The sequence below is a fragment of the Jaculus jaculus genome, chromosome 2 (assembly GCF_020740685.1).
Source record: "Jaculus jaculus isolate mJacJac1 chromosome 2, mJacJac1.mat.Y.cur, whole genome shotgun sequence".
NCBI classification, from domain to species: domain Eukaryota; kingdom Metazoa; phylum Chordata; class Mammalia; order Rodentia; family Dipodidae; genus Jaculus; species Jaculus jaculus.
The window spans coordinates 187,212,397-187,234,553 of record NC_059103.1 but is presented as its reverse complement, the minus strand read 5'-3'; positions in this window follow the sequence as shown (position 1 = coordinate 187,234,553).

Below are 22,157 nucleotides of genomic sequence, written 5' to 3'. Positions count from 1 at the left end.
GTCTCCTGTAAAGGACCCTGTCACCGTCAAAAAAAAAAAAAAAAAAAAAATTCCATCCCATGAGCATCACTGGGGGTTAAGAGACCTTACCCTCTGAGATGAAGCATAGCCTTAAACTTCTGTTTCTTTTGTTTTATCTTTTTCTTTCTTTCTTTTTCCTACTTTCTTTTTCTTCTTTCTTTTCCCTTGGTGCTGGCCTGTAACTCCAAGTTCCAGGATACGGTTAATACCCTCAATGAGCTGTTGATCAGAAAGACCTACAAAATTTCCCAAAACAAGACAGACTTCTATCAGAACACTTGATTACCCACCAGAGGTCAATGGTAAGACTCTGCTGCTGAAGACACCATATGCTGTCAGCCTGGAACATGGAAAGACCGGGCTGGAATCTGGAAGAGAGCCAGTCCCCAGATGGTTAGCCCATCTAGTGCTGGAAGGTGCTACATGAGCTACTGGAGGAAAGTGGCCAACATCTGTCTGAGCAACTCAAGGTCTAAGCTACTCAAAAGCAAACAACCTGCTGTGATGCTCACACAAGTGCAGTAGTGGCACACAGCCATGGTGGGTAACTAACTGCTCTTGGATTGGCTAACAGATCCATGCAGTGGAAAGGAACCCCTATCTGGAACTTGGAAACAAGTCAGAATCATATCAGATAATGAGTTTGCTCTCCAATTTCAAGTTCCCACTAATTTTGGGCTACAAGGGGGTCTATACCCACTAAATTCTCTCTAAACTAATAATGGTTATCCCATTTAACCTATGCTGACCTCACTCTCCATTGGAGAATCTGCTTTTCTTTTTCAAATGGGAGCTGGACCTGAGGAGATAAACAACCTGGCACACTCCATCCCGGGCCCAGCTGAACCCACAGAGGAATTGGGGAAATGAATGCTGCTTTCTCAGTGAATCTAATATCAGCACAAGGGTAAAGGGAATAGACACTGAGGACATTCAAAACCTACCAAACCAGAGATCCAGAGGCTTCTAAGAGCCCATCACTGAAGTAGACTTAAAAAGAACCCAACATGGTTAAGGGAATTTTGCAGAAGAGGGGGCAGAAAGACTGTTAGAGCCACAAGTTGGAAAATTTGCACAGAGACATTGCCTCTTCCCTATAACAGATGGCTGACCCCACAATGCACGACCCACAATCCCCATGGGGATGACCTGAACCCCCAATGAGGAGTGTCCCTTTGAAGGGGACAGGGATGTGGGAAAGGATGGTACCAACATGTGCTGTTACACACTGAGTATGTCCATAACTAATTTTTAAAAGAGAACTTACCCTCTCAGCTGCCTTCCCTCCTGTTCCTGTAACATCCTAGCTCATAATATATTTAAAGTGTCACAGTTCCATATTTGAGTACAACAAAATATCAGTTCATTGTGTCACCTTGATGAGCCTGAACTTCAGCCCTTTGTTTCTTAAACAGGCTGAGTATGTCAAACCAATGTAAAGCTCCCATTAATTGGGGGCTACAAGGGGTCTACACCCATTAAATTCTCTCTAAACTATTAATGGTTATCCCATTTAACCTGTGCTGACTTCACTCTCCGTTGGAGAATCTGTTTCTATTTTTCCAATGGAAGCAGGACCTGAGAAAAGAAATGACCCAACACATTCCACCCTAGCTCCAGCTGAACCCACAGAAATAGTTCGACTTAGCTCCCAAATTCCTAGCTCTGTCAAGTGTCCTCTGACCCCATCAGAAAGGAGCCCAGACTGTGTCACACATGGGTCCTTTGCAACAGTGGTAGAATGGTGGCCTCCTTCCCAGGGAGCTCGTCTGCTCTCTACACTGGGAACCACTTGAGAGTCTGCATCCCCAATAACAGGACAACACCAGCAACTTCACCACACTGGAGTTCTACTGAGTCGTATTTCTGCCTCTTTCCTCAATCCAAAGAAACTCCTCTAGTGCCCTGACTAAAATAAAATTTTTAAAGTCCTATTTTTAGATCAACTTTAGTTCTAATTAAGTTTTGGTAAATAACTTTTATTTTCCTGTTATGGTGTTAATTCTATGCAAAAAAAAAAAAAAAGAAATCTCAGAAACAAGTTACTTTGTCCAAAACTGCTTTTATTTTCTAATGGCTAAATTGTTATAACTGTTTATCAACCCCCTTGTAAATAATCTAGCAGCTGTGAATATTCTAATACATCTAACAAAGAGGTACTTTTAATAGAAGATAGGGGCAATGCCATAAATAAAGAATAAAGTTGTAGTAAAAATTAATGTTTTTGCATTTTATGGTTCATCTGCAATGAATTATAGCTTACGTTGTAAAGTGTGCTCTGGGCTCTTATCTCATAAAGAGTTACACCAAAATAACAGGCGAATTTCTCTGTTCCCCATTTTGTAACCCATTAGCCTCTGGATGGCATGCTTGTGGAGGATGGTGGGCACGCAGTGGGGATTTCATACCCTTGTCTTTAGCTTCTGGCTGCACAAATGTGCAAACAGGTTTGTAGAAACACTACCTAAGTGCCACTCTGGTCATCTGCTCTACAGACACTATACATTTCTTTGCTAAATTGGATTCTGAAAGATGAACTTTGGTTTACAAATGGATACTGCCCTTGATCTCAGCCAAAAGGCTGAAAAGTGATGAATCCATGTTTAAAAATGCCTTCATCTTGAAACACTTCGGGTTTATATGTTTGGATCACTTCCGACTTAGCAATCACCACAAACAATGGGGTGTTAAAATGTTTTTTCAATATTTTTATTTGGTTATTTGCATGCAAAGAGAGAGGGAGAAAAAGAAAGAGAGAGAATGAATGCACCAGGGCCTGTAGCTGCTGCAAACAAATCTGGGGATGCATGCACCACTTTCTGCATCTTACTTCACATAGGCACTGAGGAATCAAACCCCAGGCCATTGGGCTTTGCAAGCAAGCACCTTACTAACTGCTTAATCTCTCCAGCCCAAACCAAGGGGATTTTGAAGGTGGGCCATGTTCCCATTTGCTTTTGCATTTTTATTCTGATAAGAATGTTTGAGGAGCTGAGGAGAAAGGCCAGTGGGTAAAGTATGGCTGTGAAAACATGGGGCTCTGAGTTCCAATTCCCAGCACCCACCCCAAAGCTGGGCATGGCAGCATGTGCCTGTAATCCTGGCTCTGGAGATGGCAGAGACAGGACGATTCCTGGGGCTTTTTGGCTAGTCTGGCTGAATTGGCAAGCTCTAAGTTCATGGAGAGACCCTTTCTCAAAAGACAAAATGAGAAGTGACTGAGAACATGCAGCTATTAATCGTTGGCCACCACACACATGGTCATAAATGTGTCTATGTGCACATGAACATGCACACACACATATAAGTGCAAAAAAAGAATATTCCATAAACATGTCCATGGATGCATGCAGAACATCACACTCTCAAGGTTTCACAGCTGCCAGCTTAATGTACAGCTACCAACATGTCTCATAAATTCACATCTCATTGCACAGCATACGTGATGCTTGTACAGAGGTGTACGTGTGGTGGCCTGGAACCTGCACAGCATAAGGGTAACATTTCTGTTTCTGACCAAAATCACCCTCTCTGACCAAGAACAAGAATATCAAGCACGGAGAGCCAGGGAGAAGTTAGCGTCATAAAAAAGAGAGAGAAGAGAAAAGGAGAGGAGAAGAGAGGAGAGGAGTATTGGAAGGTTGTATGAACCAAAGACCATAAAATATCAATTAGATAAGGAAAATAGCTAAATAAGAAAAAGACAAGAATTTAACAGTTCTATTATACAACATTGTGAAGACAGTTCACAGTATACTATACACTTGAAAAAGGCAAAAAGTGGAATTTTAATGTTCTTACCATTAAAAAATAAATATATGCAGTAAGACTTGTGCAAATTAGTTTCCTTTAACCATTCTACCCTGTATAAATAACTTAAAACATTATGTTATACACCATTATCAGCTTAAAATGGTTAATTAAAACAAAACAATAAATATAACAAATGTGTACTTTTGAAGCATCCCAGACTGAAAGCTTGAAGCAATGAGTTCTTGTTCCAGTTCAGTTTAGTCTGAACCTCTATTTCTTACATAAAATAAAATTAAACGGGCTGGAGAGATGGCTCAGCACTTAAGCTGCTGGCCTACAAAGCCCAAGGACCCGAGTTCTATGCCCCCCCAGTACCCACATAAAACTAGATGCAATAAGTGGCATGGGCAAGTAGAGTTCCTTTGCAGTGAGTGGCAGGAATAAATAAAGAAAGAAATTTTTAGAAATAATAAAATTAAAGTAAAGTAAACAACTTCTAATATTCTAAAGCTAACATTTTATGAACTTAAAAATAAAAAACAACTAACAACATATTTCACTTATTTAAAGTTGTGAGCATGAAACCTTGGGCCCAATGACCATGTCAATGCCACCACACCTCACTGTGTCTCTGATACGTCAAGCACCACCACCCCCACCCCCACACACACAGCCCTCCATTCAAATGCTTCATATGATAATCAGCCAGGGCAGCCCATCCCAGTCACCAGAGCTCTTTCTCAAGAGATGCATCCCCACAGCTTCCAGATTCAAATTCCCTAGCCAAGAAAAAGCCAAGCTTTTCCTGTCGTATACGTGTGCTTTTGCCCTGTACTGCCCGGTAAAGAATCCCATGCAGTAAAGGGAAGAGAAAGGAAGGGAGGAGGGTACTTAATAGGTTGATATTGTATATATGTAAGTACAGTGATTGGGATGGGGAGGTAATATGATGGAGAATGGAATTTCAAAGGGGAAAGTGTGGGTGGGGAGGGAGGGAATTACCATGGGGTTTTTTTATATTCATGGAAAATGCTAATAAAATTTTTTTTTAAAAAAAAAGCTGTTTCTCTGTATTTCACACAACTTAATTGTATACATAGTTCAAACTTAATTATCTATAATAAGTGTAAAACTTACCTATAGTTCCATACCCGATACTATGATAGATTATAGTGCCATACTTCATATTAAGATTAAATGAAATTTAAAGATCCCTGGCCCAAAGCTATGTATTGCACTGCAATAAACTTTTATGTTGTTTATGGAAAAAAAAAAAAAAGAATCCCGTGCGGTAGGAACTAAAGGCTTTTCAGCTTTGGGGTGTGATTGGGAAGTGACTAAATACAGCTGTGAACATGGCTGTACGGGGCCTATTTGCATGTCTCTTTTGGGCTGAGGAGTCTTACAGGTCTAAAACTCACAGAGCTTTCGAATGACTTCTCTGTCTCTGGTGTGCTTGGCTGCACTGCATTATATTTACATTATGCTGATGTTTGAAGACACGCCGCATGGCTGCCAAGCACTTCCTGCCCAGTAGTGGGACACACCCGTGGAGGGAGGACAATAGAGTGCAACAGAGAAAGCAGTCACTTCGCATTAGTCAGACTATGCTAGTGACGGCTTCCTCCATAATCAGGAGCAGAATTCAGTTAAAGAGCTAAGACACATATGCAAATCATTTTTCCATGCCTCAAACTATAAAGATGGAAATTTCTAAAAGTTCTAAAGCCCACTCTGTTTTGGAAAAAAAAAAAAAAAAAGAGGGAGGGATAAAAGAATTTCTTGAGTTGGAGAGATTGCTTAGTGGTTAAGGTATCTGCCTGCAAAGGCAAAGGACCCAGGTTCCATTCCCCAGGACGCATGTAAGCCAGATGCACAAGGGAGTGCACGCATCTGGAGATCGTTTGCAGCAGTTGGAGGCCCTGGCGCGCCCATTCTCTCGCTCTCTCTCTCTCTCTCATAAATAAAAATAAAATATTGGAAAAAAGAATTTCTTATTCCAGTATGACACAGAAAAAATTATAAAATTTAAATGCACAACTTGGTGAATGACCCAAAGTGACCCACCTCCTAGGTCAAGGTATGGTATATTACCAGGATCCTTGAAGCCCTTCTCAGTGCTTTTTAGCATTGTGTGTTGTCCTAGGAGAGAGCCCAGGCTCTTCCTGAGATTGTCCCACAGTCCACAGAGTCCGGACCTTAACTCCACGCTGTCTCTCTGGCACTGAACAGCCACAAAAGTCTCAGGTCTTAAGACACAGGGCAACTGCTCTCTGCAGAGCCTCCCAAGAATGCCCCCATGTCTGTGTGCATTAGGAGTAGGCCAAGCATTCAAAGAGATCAGTCCCTCAGATTTCTTTGTTTTTTTCATTTTATTGTTGACACCTTCACAAATGTAGACAATGCATTTTGATCCCATTCTCCCTCATTTACTTTTCTCCTCTGCCTTGACTGCCTTGTTCTCTGCTCCTACATCCGGCAGCCTTGCTGGGCACTCTGAAACTTCAGTCTTGATCTTCTTCTTCCACCCACTCACTGAGACCACAGTTCTCTACAGGCCTCTGATGCTTGCTCTGCCAACTTGGAGAGAGAGAGTCTTAAAATCACCTTTGAAGTTTTCCTGCTCTCAAGGACTAAAATTTGCTGTCAGTGAATTTTGCTCACCAGACATTGCAAGTAGTGTGCAGCAGACAAATTCAGGTTCTCTGAGAGAAACTTCCAGACCAGGCACAGTTATGGAGGAAGAGATATTTATTGAAGCTTACAGATCCAGGGTAAGTTCCATAATGGCAGAAGAAGCTGGCCTGCCTTCACAGGACCAAGCAGAGAGAGAGAAGCACCAGCCAAAAGCCAAAAGCCAAAAGCCACAGCACACTCAGGAACTCCAGCTAGGCACACTTTGCATATCTTTAGATTGAAATCTGAAACCCACCACCACACCTTAAGATCCACCCAGTGACACTGCCTCCAGCCAGGTGGCTGCAGATGCAAACTACAAACAATAAGAAACTGAATATATTGGGGGCCATCTATTCAAACCACCACATAGTGATTTTTTTAGACTTTGCCCATTTTTATATTTGTATGTTTATAACAATGCAGTAAGTCCAATACCAGGTCATTCTCCTCTCTTTGGGTATTAACTTCTCAGTTCCCTTCCTCTACTGAGTATCCAAGCTTCTCAACTGGATGCAAGCAGCCCTGTGTAACTAGTATGTATATAGTGAAGAGGTCTCATACAACTCTTGAACTCACACCTTTATGATATTTTTGATAGTCTTGCTCTCAATTTTATCTCCTCTACCCATGAGACTGTCACAAGCCTATGACATGACTGTAAGCATCTTAGCCTTATGTTGAATAGAAATGGGCAAATGTTCTTAAAAGATAAAACCATGACAAACTAGGGCTGATTATGTGTGTTCTTTGTGCATTAAATCATGACCCTATTTCTGGTTACCTTGGTCTCCTTCTAGTGCCTTCTCACATTTGCTTTAGTTTGGTTTTGAGTAATAGCTCGCCTTTCATACTTGTTCCTGGCAGAAGAATTCATCTGAAACCAGTTACCTATCTTTGCAGAAGTTCTTCCTTGACAGTTTAACTTTTTAATTCTTGCCAGAAAATTAAGATAGACTAAAACCCAGTCAAGGGAATCTATGGCAAGACTGGTTTATTTAAGTTGTCACTGCGTTAATTTTGAAAACTCTTCCTATATAACTTATACCATTTCCCTTGTAATATGGGTTATTGATTCAAATAATTTCAGTGCATTTTAGTCCAATCGATCTCCTCAGGAGATACCCTTAGTTAACATTGACACATAAAACATCAGACACATTTTCTAGAACCATAAATTCTAAGGAAATTTTATAACTGTTGGAGAGCAGAGCGTTATTCCAGGCTGCAGACCCTGACTGTCAGTCTTCAGGAGCATACGACACTAACTGAGAGACTCAATGGACCTTAATAAGATTCACCCAATCTGGATTCTGTGTTCTCCTTTCAATGCAAATAGCATTTAGAAATTCAAGAGTTTTCAAGATTTGAAATATTCGCATATACATAATGAGCTATCTTGAGGATGAGGCTAAAGTGTAAACAGGAAATTCTATACATCCTGAAGGTAATTGTGTGAGATAATTTCAAAACTTTGTGCATGGTACAACAACAAAAAAGTATGAGATTTTTTTTCAAGCAAGTTTCAAGAAAATAAAAATTAAAGCAATGAAAATATGATGTGAAAATATAGCTAAACACTAAAAGTAAATGGTTGTTGATTGACTATCACAGAAAGAGTATCTGAAAGTAGGAGGGTAAAGAAAACAAAAACATACCAACTACTCTTCCAGAACTTCACCTATAAGGGAAAGGAAAATTTTTCTAAGTATTATAAGGTGAAACTGATTTAAGGAATGTAAGATATTTTGTACAATGACCCTTCGGTTAGAATAGCTAATGATTATTTTGTGATTTTTGTTTTATTAAGTAGAAAATTGTATACATACATCACATGTTAGTACCATCATTTCCCTCCTCCTTGCCCCCATTCTACTGAGGGCCCTTCTTAGTGTGATTTCTGGTATTCCCCACCAATACCCACCCCCCAGGTTTGCAGGTTAGGAGATGTGAGAGCAGCAGTCAGTCATCATAAGGGGCAGGGATAGTACTCTGGACATGCCCTTTCACTTTGTGGCTCCTACAATCTTTCTGCCTCCTCTTCCACCAACTTCCCTGAGCCACGGTGGGTGTGTTTTCAGTCTACTTTAGTGTGGTGCTCTCAGCAGGTTCTGGACTTCTGCTTTTGTGCATTTGAATGTCCTCGGTGTCTGTCTCCATGACCCTGGTGCTGGTCGGCAGTCTTGCTATGGAAGCAGCACTCTTGCTTGTTCATCCTGCCAATTCCCCTGTGGTTTCACCTGGGCCCTGGCTGATGTGCAAGGTGTGGTGTATCTCTTTGTTCTAGCCACCTTTTGAAAAAGCAACACAGATTATCCAAAAGAGACTGAGGTCAGCATAGGTTCAATAGGATAATCATCATTAATTAAGAAAGATTTTGGTGGCATGCTTCCCTTGTGATTTTTTTACAATTAAACTTGAGTTATAGGTGTGGGAGAAACACCACAGAAGTAAACTGCCATTATTACACCATACCAGAGAGTACATGCTATCAACAGGACTGGTCTTTGGAAGGTGACCACCTCAATCATTTGACCCAGTGCTATTTACCAAATTTAGGTTTCCCTGTCTGTACCTTAGGATTTATTTGGAAACTGTGGTGATTTCATTCAGGTGTTCCCCATAAACCTGTGTGTTTTGAATGCTAAGTCCGAAGCTGGTAGCAATTTGAGAATTGGAGCCTCCTGGAGGTGATATATTGTTGGGGGTGGGATTATGGGTGTTAGAGCCAGCTTTCTCTTGCCAGTGTTTGGCACACTCTCCTGCTGCTGTAGTCCACCTGATGTTGGCCAGGAGGTGATGTCCACCTGCTCATGCCATCATTTTCCCCTGCCATAATATAGCTTCCCCTCGTCTGTAAGCCAAAATAAACATTTTCCTTCCACAAGCTGCTCTTGGTTGGGTGTTTTCTGCCAGCAAGGCAAGGCTAGCTGCAACAGTAAAATCCACAATACCAGAATGAGACTGGACTGCTCCTCCACAATGGATGCAAGAAAGAGTATATCTGGAATTCAAGAGATCCTTTAGTCAATGGACAACTTGAACAATCCAATCAAGGCAGTATGATAAATGGCCCAGATCCTTCAGGAATGAAGGTAGGGGTTACCCCCTCCAGCTAAAGAACCAAGACCTGCTGATGTCCTTGCTGAAGGTGAAGATGGAGGAAATACAGAATGGATAGTAAAAGAAGGTTGTTACAAATACCAGCTAACACCATGTGACTAGTTACAAAAAAAGAGGACTGTAATTAATATGAGTATGTGGGAGACCAATTGCCAGATTTTTTTTTTAATTTTTTATTTATTTATTTGAGAGCAACAGACACAGGGAGAAAGACAGATAGAGGGAGAGAGAGAGAATGGGCGCGCCAGGGCTTCCAGCCTCTGCAAACGAACTCCAGACGCGTGCGCCCCCTTGTGCATCTGGCTAACGTGGGACCTGGGGAACCGAGCCTCGAACCGGGGTCCTTAGGCTTCACAGGCAAGCGCTTAACCGCTAAGCCATCTCTCCAGCCCCAATTTCCAGATTTTTAAAATTTATTTATTTATTTATTTGACAGAGAAAGTCAGACACACAGAGAGAGAGAGAGAGAGAGAGAGAGAGAGAGAGAATAGGCATGCCAGAGCCTCCAGCCACTGCAGATGATCTCCAGATGCATGTGCCACAGTGTGCATCTGGCTTATGTAGGTCCTGAGGAATTGAACCTGGGTCCTTTGGCTTTGCAGGCAAGCACCTTAATGCTAAGTCATCCCTCCAGCCCAATATTTTTTCGTCCTATTCAGCAGGTTGCAGTTTAAGACCCGGTCATCATCCTCTTTCCTCTAACAGCAGTTAAAGTGTTGTCTCATGAGAGAGGGAACTATGGAGGAGCAGATCAGGCAGTTTTTGGACTAGGCAGAGAGGGATGGCCCTTAAGGGAGGGATCTTAGGATTATCATATTTGTGCTGTTTTCAAAACCATTTTCTTTAGTCTGGATTTCCAATCCTTTGGTTAATTTGCAGATATGAACTCAAGGCCTGGAGTTCCAGAAAGCATCCCAGAACCCCAAATTAATGTATTACAAGTGTTTCTGCCCTAATTTGTTGAAAATGTTTGTATAGAATCCCAGCACTTGGGAGGCAGTGGTAGGAGAATTGCCATAAGTTCAAGGCCACCATTCCAGGTCAGCCTAGGCTAGAGTGAGAACCTACCTCAAAACACCAATAAATAAATAAATAGAATATATGTATATACATAATATATATATCTACACATACATACATACATACATACATACATGCACACATGCATACATACATGCATACATACATGTTGCTTTGTCTTTCCTCTATTTCTGTACTACCTAATTAAAATTGATTGAAATTACATCAATAGTTAACTGTTACTGAATTTATATTTAACTTATTAGATATCAGATACTAAGCATTCCTCAAGGGACCTTGCCTTGTGTTTGGGGGTATATTGTGAATTTTCAGTTGGGATAGTTATATCATGTTAGGCAGAAATGTGATCTTGTTACTATCTATATTTGGAAATTGAGTATGATGTAAAGAGGTACAGATTGGTGTCACATTGACAAGGGCTGGACTTGTGATGGTTAAGTTCTGCTGTAAGCTTGATCCAACTAGAAATGCACAGACATTCCTCTTGATTTGGGGTCTCTAAGGTTCCTTTCAGGTCTATCTTTTACCTTCACATTGGTTATTAGGTTTCAGGATATGAGCCTGGCAGGAGAGAAGCATGTAGACTGTGGAAGGCTTGGGAATTTAATGTGGTCAGGAGTAGAAATTCACCCAGTGTGGTAGTTACCTTTTACTGACTGGGACAACACACCCAACCAGAAGCAGCTCATGAAAGGACAGGGTTCATTTCTAGCTTACGCTTGTGAGGGGAAAATTAGTTTCATGTGGGCAAGAAAGCATTGCAAGAGCAGGCAGCTGGCTTAAAGCATCACATACCAGCAGGGATGAAGCAGCAAGAGGGAGCTCCCTAACAGTGGCAAGCAGAAATGATGCCCCAAGGTCCATCCCCAGGGACAGCCTGCTCCAGCAAGGCTCCACCTCCAAAAGGCTCTACCCTCTGGAATCAAGTATAAGGCTTATCACAAACATATGAGACTGTGGGAGATACTTAACATTTAAACCACTAAATATGCCCAACTGAAAATTAGAGAAATTTTTACTAAAGGAAAATAGGTGGAACAGGAGTTGTTAACAACTGGTGGTCCCCCTGGAAACCAAGGTATCACTGATCCCCTGTCAAGCCCGGCATATCAGCTCTAGGAAGAAGGTCTTATCTGATCACATCTGGCAACTAATGTCTTGAGTATTTTGTGGTCACTCTCAAGTAGTAAAAAGTCTACTGGTTATTTCAGTGCCACTGGTAGTCTTAGGTTACTAATGCATACTTCTAGACCAGTATAATAATTAAAATTCAAATATCCATGGAAAGTTAAAGCTATAACCCTTATGAGATGAGGAGTGCTGAAGGTAGAGAATATCTGCAAAGAAATGATCTTACAGTACATTTCTTCTCCATTTATCTTCCTGCCCCACCCACCTTCCCCCAACTCCCAAATAGCAATCACTTATTCCTCCCCTGCTGAAGTCACATGTCCTTTGTTTCACTTTTGGAACTTGATATGGCAAAAGTTCACAGTTCTACTTCACTTAAATATTTTACTGAAGAAGCTCACAGAAATCAAGGGCTAGATCTCTAGTTCAAGCTTGGGACTCAGACAACCATCCCAGAAAATTTATGAATTGCTCTCCAAACACCTGAATAGTAATGTTGCACAATATATCTGATGAGTAAAAATGAAGCACATGAATTTTATTGGAAGAAAAATAAAATTGAACTATTTTTTTTTTTTAATTTTTTATTTATTTGAGAGCAACAGACACAGAGAGAAAGACAGATAGAGGGAGAAAGAGAGAATGGGCGCGCCAGGGCTTCCAGCCTCTGCAAATGAACTCCAGATGCGTGCGCCCCCTTGTGCATCTGGCTAACGTGGGACCTGGGGAACCGAGCCTCGAACCGGGGTCCTTAGGCTTCACAGGCAAGCGCTTAACTGCTAAGCCATCTCTCCAGCCCAAAATTGAACTATTTGAACACAAGTATTATGTAACAATTTTTTTTTTTCCTCAGTGACCATGTTCTTATAGCATTTGAAATGAGCACTAATGGGAATTGAGATAGTCTTTCCACTAGGTTGCTTTTCTTCCAGTAAGAAAACTGATCATTGTCTTTAGCGTTATTTGGATATATGTCTTGCTTTATAGAAGGCTTCTCTTACCTAGTAAATTTCAAAGGTACTATTCAAGGGAAATTATCATAAAATTTTTGAACAGAATCTGTTATATAGAGGAAATAAAACACTCACAATTCACTTTATAAAGCTCTCCATTCTGGCCTGAGACTGTTTGTATTATTATTGTTACAGTTATACTTGAGAAATTGCCCATTTGACTATTCTTCAAATTTGAGTATTAAAATAATGGGAAAATAAAATGCACACAACTAAAAGAATAAGCCCAAGGTAAAAAGAAAGACCACTCATTACCAGACTCCAACACACTTTCAGATTCCATTCTTTGAAAATGCAGAGCAAAAAGTTCTTGAAAAAAAAAAAACTCTTCCTCTAAAAAGTATTGAAAACTATTTAAAAGGCTCAAAGAGGAAACAGTACTCTATGCCATCAAATCTGCCTGCTCACCTCTTCTTTCAGACTATCTATAAAGAATGATGATAATACAAAGACTGTGGTTAAGAATCAATAACCAGAGCTGGAGAGATGACAGCCATTAAGCCATTTGCCTGTGAAGCCTAAGGACCCAGGTTCAATTCCCCAGGACCCACATAAACCAGATGTACAAGGTGGTGCATACATCTGGAGTTTGTTTGCAGTGGCTGGAGGTCCTGGCACACCCATCCTCTGTCCCTCTCTCTCTCTCTGCCTCTTGCTCTCTCTCAAATAAATAAATAAAAATAAAGTAGTTTTTTTAAAGAAAAAAAAGCAATAACCTGGACTACTTGAATTATCACTTAAACTGGAAGAGGCAGCATGACTACTATTGCCTCACTACAGCTATCAATGTGGTGAGTAGATTTTTTTTTCTATAAGGAATACTTCTTTAAATTTCCTATTCCTTGAATATAACAAGTGATAATCATAACCAACATCATCATTGCCATCGCCATGATCATAGCACATATGGAATATAGCACATAACATGCATAGCATGCTATGTGTGCCAGCCTTAGTTCTAAGTGATTTTATATATACTTATGTTTGTATATACTTGTATATATGCAAACTCATCTCATTATTTTTCAGACCATGAACTAAGGTTGTGATGGCATGTAGATGAGGTGTCTCCCTCAAAAGACTCATGTGTTGAAGGGTCATTTCCTAGCTGATGAATCCATTGAGAGGTCGTTGGACTGTGAGAGCCCTGACCTCATTGATGAATTGATCCATTGATGTTTGCACAGCTGAACTGCTATTAGGAAGTGGAACTTCTCTTTGTTATTCCAAACAGCCATGAGGTAATAAGCAGTTTGGCTACACTCCTGACCCCTACCAAAAAGAAGGCCCTCTGACCAAAGCTGAAAAAGGCAATGCTTTGTGAGGATAAACATCAATATTTATGAGGCACTTTGATGGGCACAACATATCTATTTAGCCAAACAACAGTAGTTAGTAGCTTCTCTCCAGAAGTCTATGACCTTCCCAGCCATAAACTTTTAACTAGGTTTTTAGTACCAGGCATGAATTTCCTACCATAGTACCATAGTGTAGCCCTCAAATCCAATCAGAAAACAGTCTATCACACCCATAACAACCCTGCTGTAATTGCATCAGCAGACACATCTTGCCTGGCTGGTCAATTGTATAGCACACAAGATCCATCACTAGTTAGGACTATCAAAAACATTTCACCCCTAAGCAGTCTGCATAACAGCTTCTGGTACTATGAGAGCAGCAAGGAGACAGCTCCAGCTTGATTTCTCAGTGTCGTACAACCAAAGCATGGTCAGTAATAGGGTCTTACTCTCTAGTTCTGATGGGCAACCAGGAGCAATCACTTGCATTACTTTGGGGGCTTCAGGGACTTCCTTGACCAACAACTCATTGAAAGGTATCTGACCTCTGGTACTAGGACTTTTTCATAATAGTCTATGGCTTCTGGGAACAGCATTATCCACCTGCACAGCGTGCTTCCATTGAAACTCATGTTTAAATCATATTTTAATTAGCTAACAATGAAGTAAGTTTTCATATAAATTTTTCATATATATTCACCTTTGGTTAGCCCTCCCCCATTGCATACTTTCCCCCCAAAACTAGACCTTCTAAATAAAGCTAGTTATGTTTTATAGATTGTCATAGAAGACACACACTCTCATTATCCATGGACTTAATTCATGGGCTTGGCTTGTTCAGGAAAATAGTCATTATCTCCATCAATACCGAGAAGTTATGACACTCTGAAGACAAGGAAATCCAATTCTGTGGAGAGTTAAAAGTGACAGAGGTCAAATTCAGCTTTGTCAGTCTGTAAATTATCAGACATCCTGCTCTTGTTAACTGCTAGTGTCCTGAGTGGATGCTCGCCATGACAGCACGGGGAAAAATAAGGGGTTGGGCCATATCATGGAGTAGACATACACTTGCTGGAATTAAATTAATTCCCAGAGGCCGCTTAAAAATCATATATAAAAGATACTGGTTGTTCTATATTTTCATGCCTTCATTATCTCTTGTCTTCTCTTTTATCTACATTTTCATATCAGCTAAATTGGGTTTTATGAATTTTGACTGTGTCTTTAAATTCAGTCAGACAAATCTTGAAAATGCATTCATTCTATATTTCTAAAAGTCCATTTTTCTAGCCTGTGGGATTGCTATTCAGTCATGATATTCACCTATCCTTTTTTAAAAAATTTTGTTTGTTTTATTTATTTATTTGAGAGCGACAGACAGAGAGAAGGAGAGAGAGAGAATGGGCACGCCAGGGCTTCCAGCCTCTGTAAACAAACTCCAGACGCGTGCGCCCCCTTGTGCATCTGGCTAACGTGGGTCCTGGGGAATCGAGCCTCGAACCAGAGTCCCTAGGCTTCACAGGCAAGTGCTTAACCACTAAGCCATCTCTCCAGCCCTCACCTATTCTTTTGTATAATGCATCCCCTTACTTTTCTCTTGTGACAATAAGATATAGCTGTTTGTTACTTTTCAAGGTTTAAAAGAAACAGCTGTATAGTCAAAAATGCTTAGGGAATGAGAACAGATTACTGCAAATTGATCTGAACCTCCCTTTGGTGAGTGAGTCAGAGGCTTATTTCATTCAATCATTTGCTTCTTGCATCTAGACATATATTACAGGCTGGGAAGTTAGCAATAAAGTGTATTCTAGGAATCAGGACCATTGCTTTCATGGCACTTACAGGCTTTTTGTTGCTCTTATTTTGTACCTGAGGAGCAACCCCCCTTCCCTTATTTTCTTCTGTAATTGAGCAAATATTTTACATGAACTTGATGTCACCCTGAGACTATTGGGATTCTCATTTCTACTTTCTAACATGGGTTATACATGGATAAATTCATTTTAACTTCAATCTCTTTATAATTCATCTGTCCTGCACAACCTAAAATGTGACAGTTTGACATTGTAAAAGTCACAAAGGAAAAAAGATGCTCTGTAAAGTGACTCAAGGCTATCACAGATGCTCGGGATTTTTCCTTAAGATAAAACATTTTCTGGGATTATGGTTTTATACTCTACTTCTGCCTTATTCTACTGGATAAACTTGAAAGTTCCTGAAGCTCCAATTTTCACCTGTACAAAAGAGCAAACAAACAGAGAAGGAAGACCAAGAAATTTGAGGGTAGTAAGATCAGGCCCACGAATAAAGGTCACACTAGAGGTCATACATGCTAGCCATTGGGCTTGGCAAACAAGAGTGCGGTTTAATCTACTGTAGTCTCAACTGTAACGTAAAAGTATTAAAAGCTTAATAATATTCCATTGTGTGTATGTTGTTGCATTGCCTTTATATACTCATCTGGTGATGGAGAACCTAGTTGCTTCATCTCTTAGCTATTGTGAGTAATGCTACAGAGGATAGAGGAGCACAGATATCTAACTCTTCATCACTGGCAGCATCCCCAGGCAGGAAAGCACAGATATCTCTTCATCACTTGCAGCACATGGATGAACCTGGAGCACATTATGCTAAGTGAAATAATCCAGGTACAGAATTACTGCGTTACTGCATTACCACACTTGTGAGTGTAATCTAGCAAAGTTGAGTAGAATGATGATTAGTGAAGCCTTCAGGGAGAGAACAAATGAAGAAAGGAGAGATTATCAAACAGTGTAACATTTTATTTAGGAAGAATAAACTTCAATGATCTATTACTCAAAATGCTGACTATAATAAATTTAAGCTTCAAGATAGCTAAAATAGAAGGTCTTACGTGTTTTCACCACAAAAGTAAGCATATGAGACAATGCATCTGTTAACTAATATGACTTAATCATTTCACAATGTGAACACATCAAAGCATCATATTGTAACCCATAAGCAGATAATATATACCAGTATTTGTCAATTAAAAATAAACTATTTTAGCTAGACGTAGTGGCATATGCCTTTAATCCCAGCACTTGGGAGGCAGAGGTGGGAGGATCGCCATGAGTTCAAGGCCACCCTGAGACTATACAGTGAATTCCAGGTCAGCCTGGGCTAGAGTGAGACCATACCTCAAAAAATTAAAAAATAGGGCTGGAGAGATGGCTTAGCGGTTAAGTGCTCGCCTGTGAAGCCTAAGGACCCCGGTTCGAGGCTCGGTTCCCCAGGTCCCACGTTAGCCAGATGCACAAGGGGGCGCACGCGTCTGGAGTTCGTTTGCAGAGGCTGGAAGCCCTGGCGTGCCCATTCTCTCTCTCTCCCTCTCTCTGTCTTTCTCTCTGTCTCTGTCACTCTCAAATAAATAAATAAAAATATTTAAAAATAAAAATAAAAAATAAAATAAAAATAATAAATAAATAAACTATTTTTAAAGCACTGAGGATAAAAATCCTTCGTATATTTTCCATGTCTTGCACTTGGTCTCCTCAAAAAGATTCAAGATTATCCTGTTCCTGAGGAGTGCAATGAGCATCACTGTGTCCTCCAATCCTGTGTGTGAATAACCTCAGACACTGCGAGGAGTGAGTGCGTGTGAAGGAGAGAGGGAGGAGGGTAGCCAGCTGGGGCTTTACTTTGAAGTCAATTTCATTTGGATTTTAAAGGACAGGATGACATCAGCTGACATCTAAATGGTATGGAGATAATGTAATACACTCTTAAGTTACTCTGATGTATGATATAGCTGGGTTTAGAAGAACATTTTTATTTTTTTATTTTATCTATGTGAGAGAGACAGCCACAGAGAGAAAGGCAGAGAGAGAGAGAGAGAATAGGTGCGCCAGGGCCTCCAGCCACTGCAAACGAACTCCAGACGCATGCGCCCCCTTGTGCATCTGGCTAACGTGGGTCCTGGGGAGTCAAGCCTCGAACTGGGGTCCTTAGGCTTCACAGGCAAGCGCTTAACCAGTAAGCCATCTCCCCAGCCCAAAAGAAAATTTTTAAGTTATAATGCTTTACTGTTTTACATTTGTCTTTTTCTATTTTAAAGATGACTAGTATTAGCATAAACGTGGACTTTTTGTTTGGTGTTTGATTATTTATTTGTTTGTTTGACTCAGAGTCACTATATAGCCTTGGCTGGCTTAATACTCTCTACATAGCCCAGGGTGACTTCAAACTCATACCAATCCTCTTGCCTCAGCCTCCCAGGATTACAGGTATGTTCCCCCACACCCTGGCTATCTTACTGACTGCTGAGTGGTCTGCTCTGTATAAGAATCTAATCAAAAGGGGAAAGTGGTGGGGGGAGGGAGGGAATTATCATGGGATTTTTTTTTTAAATATTTTATTTATTTATTTGAGAGCGACAGAGACAGAGAGAAAGCTAGATAGAGGGAGAGGGAGAGAGAGAATGGGCGCGCCAGGGCTTCCAGCCTCTGCAAACGAACTCCAGATGCGTGCGCCCCCTTGTGCATCTGGCTAACGTGGGACCTGGGGAACCGAGCCTCGAACCGGGGTCCTTAGGCTTCACAGGTGAGCGCTTAACCGCTAAGCCATCTCTCCAGCCCGGATTTTTTTATAATCATGGAAAATGCTAATAAAAATTTGAAAAAAAAGAAAAAAAATAGAATCTAATCTGTCCCCTATAAGGCTCAGAGAACAATCACAGATGTGGGAACAGAGTATGTAACAGCTTGAGAGTGAGGAGGAAAGAAAGCTATGGAACTCTCCCCTGAACATGACATGACCACTGCACTCTTGAACTCACAGCACCTGCAGTTACCTGTACAAAATAGGGCCAGTCACCATTCCACCGTGGGTATGAGAGGGGCTTACAAGCCCGCTCCCCTCCCTCAGGAATTACTGGTAGTTAATGGCTGCTGGGGAGAGGAGTCATTCTCTTCAATGATGTATCAAGTAGTAATACAGGTAGGGAAATAATCGTCTGTTCTTTGGTTTGTAGTTCAGCTTGTCCAATCCTTATGCTTTAGAGACCCAATTTCTTTGTTTCCAAAGTGAATATAAAGTAACTTCAAACAGTTCATGTGAAGATCCAAGGTAGTTAATGTAAAATGCATAATATATAGTAGATACTAGAATATTTGGTCATTAAAAATTCATTGATGAGTATTATCTGGATCAAGGTATGCATAAGCACCAGCTTACCCGAGGGGTTGAGTATGTTATGGAGACACTCTGAGTGCATGAACAATGTTGCAATTATCCATAAGAGAAAAACATAGATGGAGATCTCGCCATCCTACTCTGGCTCTTATTCCTCCTGCATGAGATTCTGCTGCCGTCTCAATCCCTTAGACAAGTGGCAGATTCAGTCTAGCTTATAAAATGGATCGCTCTGAGAAAACCTTGAGCCCAGGACATAAAGGTACTTTGTGCCACGAGGCTGTTGTACTCCAACACTGCATAGGTAATGAAAGAGTTCTTCCTGTAAAAACAGGTTTTAAGATACTATTTTGAGCCATACAAAAATAGTTTTGAATTGTTTTTCACTTGGTTTTCTCTCAGAAACCATTACAGAAGGCTGCTAAAGCATAGCAAACTTCATTGCTTTGGGGTGCTTTTGCTTCTGTTTTAAATTACCAGAAATATTGGGTTTTAGTCCATTAGAAAGTTCTGGATGGAGATAAATTTGTTAATGGATCAACCAGAATCAGCGTGCCCATACTTCAAAAGGATAGCAAATTTTTGCCTCCAATATCTCATTAGGAAAAACAAATCAAATCAAGACAAACTAATGCAACTCAATTTGTCTCATTTTAGCTTCAGGTTTTCTAAGATTGTAAAAGTTCACACCTATCTGGATCAAATTTTGTCTAAATTTATTGAACTGTCAACCTCCTTGCAAATGATGCTAGAATAATGCCTGGGCACATAGTACCTTTAATTTATGTAAAGACTGTTTACCGAAAGCCTTCAATTGTACCACAAAGGTTATTAATCCTCAGGACAGTCTTTTGAATTTGGTAGGGAAAATAAATTGCCAAGGCACACAGCAGCTTTGAAAGAAATACTTTCTCATTAAAAGTAAATTCATTAAAGTAGTGTAGCTATGCCAGAAAGCAGTTTGACAGTTTCTCTATAACCTAAAAATAAAATTAACACATGGCTCAGTAATTATGCCCTGGATGCACTTGGGAGGCAGAGGTAGGAAGATAACTATGAATTCCAGGACATCCTCAGACTACATAGTGAATTCCAGGCCAGCCTGAGCTAAAATAAGACCCTACCTCAAAACAAGCAGAAAGAAAGAAAGAAAGAAAGAAAGAAAGAAAGAAAGAAAGAAAGAAAGAAAGAAAGAAAGAAAGAGAGAGAGAAAGGATGAATCCATTTATAAGAATTGACATGTTGTCAGATAGCTAAAAAGAAAATAGACTGATGGTTGTCAAAGAAAAGAGCAATGTAGTGTGCTTAACTGATACATGGTTTTCACTTGGGTGTTATGAAAATGTTCTGGGATAGTCATGATATTTACACAATGGTATGGCGTGTTAAAGGTCAAGTAAACATTAGGTGTGTTCCTTAACAATGGACAGATGAATTTGAATCTAACATTTCACAGAGGATACAACAGTCCTGCCTAAAATCTAAGGAAGAAACATGAGATAGCTTTGTGATTCTCTTTAGACCAGAAGAATAAATAAAGCTCATTTTCAGTAATTTCTCCCTATTAATGAGGTGATTTTGAGTTTTCTTTGCAGACCTGAAGAGTTCCTGAGTTCTTAGGCAAAGCCTTTCCTGAACTCTCCTGCCCCAAGGTCAGCTCAGCTACTAGTAGACCATTTCCAATTAGCATGTGGTGCCACACCTGTTATCTGCCCTGTCTAACTTTCCCACTAGACTCTGTGCTCTTTGGGACTTGTCGTTTTTCATTTGGTGCTTCTGTCCTACCTTGATCTCTGAAGAATTTCAGAAACTACTTTGTGTAGCACTATCACATACTACTCCAAAATTATTAATCTATTAATTCACTAAATAACCTGTAATCAAAGACTCATTAGTTTCCCTCCCAATAAAATGAAACCGAGTCTTTTCAGGGCAATGCTACAGATAGAGAGTAGGAACTTCTAGACATGACAATTGTTAAAAAAAAAAAAAAAAATTAACACAGGGTCAGGATCCAGGCTGGTCTCAAGTTTATAAACTCCCTCCTTATCTCAGCCATTAATGGGGTTACAGACATTTAACATGAGGCCCTGCGTGGTTGTGTTATTTACTGCCTTGTGAATGAAGGTGTCAACAGCAGGGCATCTCAATGGTAGAACACGCAGGGCCTTGACACTGATCTCCAGTATCCATACAAGAAAAGCAACATTTTAACTCTCACTGATCTTGCTTATGTTCTGATTTGGTAAAAACTGCCTATTGGCTTAAGTAAACAGCCTCAACTAATCCCCACCTACCTGTGTTCACAAAATGCTGTGACTTTAATGTTCTGACCAAAGTTAGTCTCAAAAAAAACTGTTTGGGGGCTGGGGAAATGGCTTAGTGATTAAGGCATTTGCCTGTGAAGCCTGAGGACCCCAGTTCGATTCCCCAGGACCCACAAAAGCCAGATGCACAAGGGGGCTCATGCATCTGGAGTTCATGTGCAGTGGCTGGAGACCCTGGCACACCATTCTCTCTTTCTCTCTGCCTCTTCCTCTCCTCTCCTCTCCTCTCCTCTCCTCTCCTCTCCTCTCCTCTCCTCTCCTCTCCTCTCCTCTCCTCTCCTCTCCTCTCCTCTCCTTTCCTCTCCTCTCCTCTCCTCTTCTCTTCTGTCTCTCTCTCATAAATAAAGAAAGAAAATATTTTTTCAAAAAGAACTGTTTTGTGATGGACTGGAGAGCGTGGACACTAGGATGCGATGCTGGGTTGACATTAATAATATGAACAGAGAAGGTTTGGATTGAGGCAGGGAAAAGGGAATGATGACTTAAGGGACTTAGCAGAACTATTTTGATATGAAGATGGCATGCATTTTACTGTCATGACTTAGAATTAGTCTAAATTTAAAAATCACATTTAGCTACTGCTCTGTGAGACTTACCATTAAACTATCCTTAAACCAAAT